This window comes from Gracilinanus agilis, chromosome 2 (assembly GCF_016433145.1).
Source record: "Gracilinanus agilis isolate LMUSP501 chromosome 2, AgileGrace, whole genome shotgun sequence".
NCBI classification, from domain to species: domain Eukaryota; kingdom Metazoa; phylum Chordata; class Mammalia; order Didelphimorphia; family Didelphidae; genus Gracilinanus; species Gracilinanus agilis.
The window spans coordinates 399,039,822-399,048,267 of NC_058131.1; the positions used below are offsets into that span (position 1 = coordinate 399,039,822).

An 8,446-nucleotide genomic window follows, 5' to 3' on the forward strand; every position below is an offset into this window, starting at 1 on the left:
ATCCACTTGCCTAGTGCTTACAACTCTTCTGCTTTTCTGCCTTGGAATTGATACTTAGTATTGATTCTAAGAAGGGTTGAAACAATTCTTGATATTGTAAATTGAGTGGCAGGAGGGATTGTTGTCTTGGTTGTTTTGTTGTTGTTTTTATGTTATGATCTCCCTTATGGTCTCTATTCTATATCTCAAACCACTTTACATGATCATCGTTTTCTTTTTTTCCAATATCCCCCACCCCTCACCCCAGGTCATTTTTCTCTATACTAAAGTCAATAGCTCTACTTGTATCTTTTTCCCATTCCCTCCCATGATTAGGGAGCTTTTCTCCATTGATCTTCCCAAAATTCATTTCAGGTGAAACACCCAGACGAACTTTGTTTTCATTTCTCTACAGACACCTCTCTTAACTCTTCAGTCTTTTCAAACCACTATGCTCCTGCTCAACCTGTCCTACTCACTTAACTTCCTTTTAAATGTTGCCTACCAGACATTAGAATGTAGGTTCTGTGAAGGCAGAGATCATCTTTTGTTCTGCTAATATTTATATTCCCCAAATCCTCAAACTCCCTCTCTCTCTTTCAGAGTCATCAAAGTCTGGTGGCAGAACAAAACCAAGACCTCTGGTGATGACCCAGGATGTGGTGGATAAACTTTGATGCCTTCCATGTCTAACTAAGCTCTAAATGCTCCACAGAACCCACTTCTACCACCTTCATAGCAATTTGAAAATATTGTTCTCATCAACCTTTTCCACGAGGGAAACCTGGAGTAAACATCCCACTAACTCACTGATAGGCTTGAGGCATGTTGGTTACCCTCAACCTGGCTTAGTCTGTCTGCTCAGATGTTTTACCATGGTATAGCCAATATACATACTATAACTTAGAGCCACAGATGAAAATAACTCTGCCTCACTTAAATCCAATGCATGCATGAGACAAAAGACATCATTAGTGATATCATTTTGGTCTTCTTTGAATAGGAAAGAACTCAACCATATTCGTATTCCCAACAATTAGCTGAGCTTGGCACATAGCAAATGCTTACTAAATGCTTGTTCACTTAATCAACTATTTAATTATTGATTTTATTATTTTTATTGAGAAAAATAATTAAAGTAAATGAAAGTCTTCAAGGCCATAGTAGTTATATAATGTAGTTACTTTCTAAAGGTGGGGGGGGGGAAGGAATCCTGGATCATATTTAAAATTAGCATTCTTTTTCCATATCGGTTGTTTAGAGTGAGTTCCCCTTCAGCTTCTCCCTTACTGAGGGAATTTTTGGAAGCATCATGCCATAAGGTTAAGAACATTTCTTTTCCTTTTTTTTGTGGAGACCAGTAAGAAATGAGAAACAATCTTCAATAGCTAGTTTCAAAATTCTAAAAGAAAACAATTATTAAGCAAATGAAATGAAGGGCTCATTCCAATGAGTGGGCCAAAGGTAGGCTGTGACTTTCTCATGGACCTCTCTCTGCAGTCCTAAAGACCACAGCCAAAATCTTTAGTCTTCTAGCAATGAGAGTTTCAGCAAGAGAATAAATAGACATCATTCCTTTAAGACAACTATAGGCTGACTGAACTTTTCCATGTGCCTTTTTTCACCACAAATATATTTAAAACAGATCTTTGAATCAAAGGATTTACTAAGCCACTTGGCTATATAGTGCTGTACATCCCTGATCTTAGAGGAAATACTAAATGAATCTACTTTAAATGATGTTTCAGATCCTCAAATATTTATACCTATTAGAGATAGAAGAAAATTGTTTGAAATAGTAAAATGTTACAACTCCACTTGACCAGAGGAAACTAGAAGCCTAAAAACCTGACCATGTTTTTGAAAGTAAAATATAAATATTTTATGGCCCAGTAGTTCCTTTATAATGAACAGAGATGTATAACAATACTTAAGTACTGTAAAAATAAATATGAATGAATTGATTATTGATTATAAAATGATTTGATACTCTGCTTGCTGTGCTTACAAAGTATCTTCAGTTTATGTAATTGAAGTGAAGCTCATAAGTAAACTTCTCTTCAGGGCCAGATGCAAGGAAGCTAAGGAGACTCTAGTTATATAAAAATAAACTTTTCATTGAGAATATAAAGATAAAAAAAGTATTTCTAATTCTAAGGGATTCTAACTCCACCCAAATAAAACTCCCTGATTCCACAAGGAACTGCTTCTCCTGTTTCCACAGGCTACACTGATCTTTCCTGATCTAACACAAATTTTCACTCTTCTACAATAAACTAACACAATTATCATTATAAAAAGTTATAAAAATAACAAAGACCAGCTGGCTGAGCCTCAGCAAGAACCAACTTAGGACTCTGAGCCTTAGCGGACTCAGAGTCCAAACTGAAGACCAGGTCTTTCTTTGGTCGTCTTGCACTCTTCTCTCCAATAGTAAGGGAAGAAAAGAAGATGTCGCCTCCTTCCAGCACTCAGAGAGAGAGAGAGAGAGAGAGTAACTGGTCCCCCTCAGAGTAACTGCCACGCCCAGAGAGAATAACTGTCACAGAAAAACTGTTAAACTGTCAACATTTGAAATTGACACTGTCTCAGATCTGTTTAAAGCTCCAATTCTTTCTCAAGCCAGTTTCTCTTCCTCTTATTTCTAAATTAATATAACAAGACAATTTCTAATATCATCCTTATAGTACACAGCTCCTTTCCTTTTGAACACATTAAAATTACATTTACAGTTTTACTTCAAATGAAAGTAGTATCATTTTCAATTGGTACAGCCAAGGTCAGATTTACATAAAAGGATTTTTAAAAAATTCTTTAGTGGCAAAATTGAAGGTTTTTATGGCTTGGGATCTCTCCTCCCTAACCCCTCCAAGTAACTGATTACTGAATTACTGAATTCTCTTCTTTTTATTTTTTAAATGGTTTTATTTTAAAAAAACAAGGGGGTGAGGAAGCAAAAATTCCCATATTTTAAAAAAGTAACTTGTCATAATGGACAAATGAATCATTTTACAGCCATACCTGCTTTAATTCACCAAAGGATAGATAATAATATAGATTTCAAAAGGAACTACAATTCACTCTCTTAAATGTTGATGATGGTATAGATTTCAGAGAAAAAGAATTTGATTTTCTGTAATTTACTCACACACACTTCTTGCAGTTTGGGTATTCTGGAAGAAATCTCCATAAATCAGGCAGATTTTTTTTCTCCCTCACATTAAGGTAACTGGTATTTCTTTCAAAGATATATATTATTCTGGTCTATTTTTCTATCTCCTAGAGTGGAACATATCATAGACATGTTTTAGCTCTATTTCCTATAAAAACATTTTTATGCTCTTCAGAAAGTAGAACCCCAAACTCTAAAATATCTGGTGAATTTGTTTCATTTGAGTAAAAAATCCAAGCCAAAAATGTCTACACTGAATTTGTGGTTGGACTTTCCACACTGATCAAATTTATCTGACATTTGCCAGTGTGTTTTGTCAATAAAGTCCCATCAGAGAAGATTTGCCAATATTTTCTTTAACTCCCCTTTACCTTCAGCCTATCTCCATTTTGGGTATTTAATTTTTTTTCTATTGTGAAGATGTATTCCTTTAAAAATAAGGTTTATACAATAGTTTAGAGAACATAAATATTCTGCAAAAGTCTTACTTTAACACTAATATTATGGAAGTAATCCTCCATTCCTGAGGAGTTGTAGCATTGAAACAAAAGTTGTACTAGCTATGACTAAGCTGGAAAGACTTGGTTTTGGAAAGAGTATGAACCTGGCAACAAATTGTGTCTGCTGCCTAAGAACCAATAGAGCTAAATATGATCTTGTGAAAATGCCTTAATATATTCATATTATATTAATTATTATATTATTATATTTATTTGTATTATGTGAATATAATTAATATATTCATAACATATTGAGAACCAAATAAGTTAAAGTGATCAAATTAAATGTCAAGAGGAACATGGAGAAACAGGCTTGCTATTACATTACTAAAATAGTTATGAATTTTTTTATTTTTAGAAAATAAGATGGAAACATACATTTAGAATTACAAAGTTGTTTATGCTCATTGACCTAGGAATCTTCTTACTAAAGTTAGGCTCTGAGAGTAAAAAAGGTGTAAGTATGAAAATATTCATGAAAGCTTTGTTGGAATATAACTCAAATGCAATGAATGGAAGAAAGGACTAGATAGATTGCAATATCTGAATGGAATAGATTATAGTATGTTTTTAGAAATGACAAATACTGGAAATGTAAAGAAAATAAGGGGAACATATAGAGAAGAAAAGAGAATAAGAATAATATGATTACATTTTTTAAAATAACAGCCAAATGAAGACCAGGCAAGAGATAGAGAGCATTACAAAATGTAAAATGAATGACTTTGATTATATCAAATTAAAAAGGGGTTGTACAAACAAAACCAATGCAACTAAAATTAGAAGAAAAGAAACAAACTGGGAAAACATTTTTATAACAAAACTCTCTGGCAAAGGTTTAATTTCCCAAATATATAAGAAACTAAGTCAAATTTACAAAAAATCAAGACAATCCTCAATTGACAAATAGTCAAGGGACACAAATAGGCAGTTTTCACATGAAGAAATCAAAACTATCAATAAGCACATGGAAAAGTGTTCTAAATCTCTCCTAATTAAAGAAATGCAAATGAAAACTACATCAAGGTACCACCTCATATCTAGAAGACTGGCCATATGGCAGCAAAAGAAAGTGATAAATGTTGGATGGGATGTGGCAAAATTGAGACTTTAATACACTGCTGGTTGAGATGTGAATTAATCTAATCATTCTGGTGGGCAATTTGGAATTATGCACAAAGGGCTTTAAAAGAATGTCTGCCCTTTGATCCAGCCATGCCACTACTGTGTTTGTACCTCAAAGAGATAAAAAGAAAAAAGACTTGTACAAAAAAAAATTGTGTGTGTGTGTGTGTGTGTGTGCACTCTTTGTGGAGGCAAAAATTGGAAAATGAGGGGGTGTCCCATAATTGAGGAATTGCTGAACAAATTGTGGTATCTGATGGTGATGGAATACTATTGTGCTAAAAGGAATAATGAACTGGAGGATTTCTATATGAACTGGAAAGACCTCCAGGAATTGATGCAGAGCAAAAGAGGGACCAGGAGAACATTATACAGTGACTACTACATTGTGGCACAATCAAATGTAATAGACTTCTAGCACTAATGCAATGATCCAGGACAATCCAGAGGAATTTATGAGGCTATCCACATCCAGGGAAAGAACTATGGGAGCATAAAAGCGGAAGAAAAACATATAATTGATCATGTGGTTTGATGTGGATATGATTGGGGTTTTGATATTAAAAGATTACCCTATTGAAAATATGAATAACATGGAAACAGGTTTTGAACAATGATACGTGTATAACTCAGTGGGACTGCTTATCAGCTCAGGGGTGGTGGGTGGGGGAGGAAGGGATGGACAAATCATGAGTCATGTGTGAAGGGTTAAATTTTGGGGGTAGGAGTTTGAATAAAATTCAGGAGAGCAGCTTCTTAAACAAAAAAAATAACTTAGTTTATTATTAGGAAAGTACAGAGAGGTAATAGAAAGGAGGAAAGTGAGAGTATTCTTATAATAGCTTGTAACTATACCTAAGATCCCAATCCTAACTAAAATTTTCTTAAAAGCCCTAAATCTATCTGCCTTCAAGGGCAGTTGCTTCAGCCAAGGCAAAACCCAGGCTTAAACTTCTAGCTACACTGACTATCTAATAATATACCCACTATCTATCTACCTATCTACTCAAGATAATCAATAATCAATAAGACTTGTAAGTCCTTAAATCTGTTTCTAAGTCTCCTCCCAATCTGAGAGAGTATGAGCCACACACTCCTCTCCCCAGGTGACCCAGAGACCAAAAGCCCCTTCCAACTGCCAGCTGTAACTGACTAACTCTCAGCCACACCCTTCTAACTGTCACCAACTGACAGCCTGCAAAGCAAGGGGGCTCTTACTCAGAAATCTTTTTGCTCCCTTGCCTCTTAAATAGAAAAAGAGAGAAATTAAGAAAAACTCTCTTAACACATGTAACCATGGAAAAATATTCTAAATAATTTTTTTAAAGAAAATAAAATAACAGCCAAAAATTCAAGAGAAAAAGGTATCCAAGTAAAAGAACCAAAGAAAACTGAAAAGCAGATGTTTTTATTAGCATACAAATATAATTTACATACTTTAAACAAATTTTAACAATGTGAGGTTTGTAGTTTTCACATAATTTTTAGGCATTTGCTTAGTTAATGTTTTTGGTGGTAATGGTGGTTACTAAGTATATAATAAAAAAATTAAAAATAACAAAAATGAGGTTTATATATTTATAGTAAATATTTCAAATGTTTCCTTTAAAGTTTTGTTCCTATAAATATAAGACTTATATGTATATAATCAAGACTTCAGGTTACATCTTTGATTCCCAATCATTGTAAGGAAACAGTCCTGTGTGTTAAAGGCTATGTCAATGTAATACAAGTGCTGGCTGAATCTACCATAATACAAAGATTTTGAGTGTGATCCTAGCAACAGATCAAGCCTTCTTTACAACGTATCTAAGTATGAAGAGATTCATCACTAGAAAGCTGGCCATTTGGTAATTTTTTGGTCAAAAGAACTCATGAAACAAAGAAAATTACAAAACAGTTCCCAGTCCTTTGTAGTCTCCTTTCATTTCTTCAGTGCTGATATTGTTTGTCCTTCATTTTGAATAGAACCTATGACATCATAGGATGATGTCTTCACTATCCATAAATTGGATTTAAATGAGGCAGAGTTGCACAAAGTCACTCTCTCCTCCAGAGTCATCCAAGCCTGGTGGCAAAACAAAAGTCAGGATGTCTGGCAATGTCTCAAGATGCTGTGGATGACCTTGGCATCTTTGTTCTTTGAACAAGCTCTAAGTACTCCACAACACTTCTTTAAGTTGCCTTCATGGCCATTGGAATAAATTGCTCTCATGTACCCATTCCACCTGAGGAAATTTTCACATACTAAGGCTAGATACCCCACTAACTCACCAATGGGTTTGTGGCTCATCAGTTTTTCTCATCTTGGTTTAGTCCATCTGCCAAGATGATTTTAATAAAGTGTAACTTTTGTTCATTCAATAACTTTTTGGAGACACAGGTGACAGTTGGGTAAAAGGAAAATTTCAAAAGTAAATTAATAGCCCTACAAGGGTTAGCAAGCCCTCACATCACAAGTGCTAATCCTCCTTGAACACCCAATACAACACAGTTAAACCTAAGGGAAAGTTGGGAGGATGTGGAAATGTGCAATGCTTTGGCAATTATAACCGCATAGGGCTGGGAGATCACAATGTGTCTAAGACACATAAGAAGGGTATGGAAGTCAGTAGTAATATGACATGAGGTACTCTAGTGGGCATTTAAAAGCACTCTGACCCTTGAGGAGCCAGAGGGATCTGAAACTTGCCAGAGGTCTGAGTACAGATATACCAGAGAAGGTGAAAGTCAGAGGTAAGAGTCTAAATAACAGTTATCAAGACCAAACAGGTGCTTGCTTTTGTAGCACATATACTAAAATTGGAATGATTCAGAGAAGATTAGCATGGTCCCTGCGCAAAGATGACATGCAAATTCATGAAGCTTTCCATATTTTTGAGGTCCAAATAATGATGTTAATGATGATGATAATAAAGAAAAGATGTTTGCCAAATTAAAAAAAAGACCAAACAGAACCTAACCATTCCATCCAAATTTGTAGGAGTCAAAGAAGCCTAGCCCTGGCATCTGTTTCATAAATTATAAACTGAAACTTGTGATGCTAATGAATAGAAGAAGATATTAAATACTATAAAGAAATATTGTGAAGTAAAAGCTTCCCAAAAGGAACATCAAGAAGAAGAAAAAACTGCAAAAACAAGAGCCTTGAAAAAAATGCCTGAGACACAAAATGAATATCATATCTAAAAATAATGAAGCAGAAGATAAAAATAAAATATTATAAAATATTAAGTGGAATCAGATATTTGGAGAAATATCTGGAAGAAGAATAAATAGCTTAGAACAGGAGGGAAAATATCTTATTCAATTAAGACTCCCTCAAAATTAAAATGGATTAAACAGGAATCAATGACTCCATGTGACAATAAAAATTATAACAAAATCAAAATATTTTAAAAATATAAAATATTCACTATCAAAAATAATTGACCTAGAAAACTGGCCAAAGAGAGATCATTTAACAGTCATTGAGTTTCTTTAAAACTATGACCAAAAAATCTGAATCACATACTTTAAGAAATTATAAATTAAGCTCCCTAGATCTTTTAGAATTAGAGAGTAAAGTAAAAATAGAAATAATCCAACATTCATTTCTTGAAACTCCAAAATAAAGTATCCTAAATGTCATGCCCCAAATCCAGAGCTTCTAGATCAAAGGAAAAAAACC

General features: G+C 34.2%; 1 non-coding gene across 1 annotated transcript; it reads left to right on the forward strand.

Moving 5' to 3' along the window:
- The first annotated feature begins 7,548 nt into the window (after positions 1-7,548).
- LOC123238310 lies at positions 7,549-7,655 on the forward strand. The gene has a single exon (XR_006505513.1). It is a non-coding gene; the product is annotated as a U6 spliceosomal RNA (small nuclear RNA).
- The last annotated feature ends 791 nt before the right edge of the window (positions 7,656-8,446 follow it).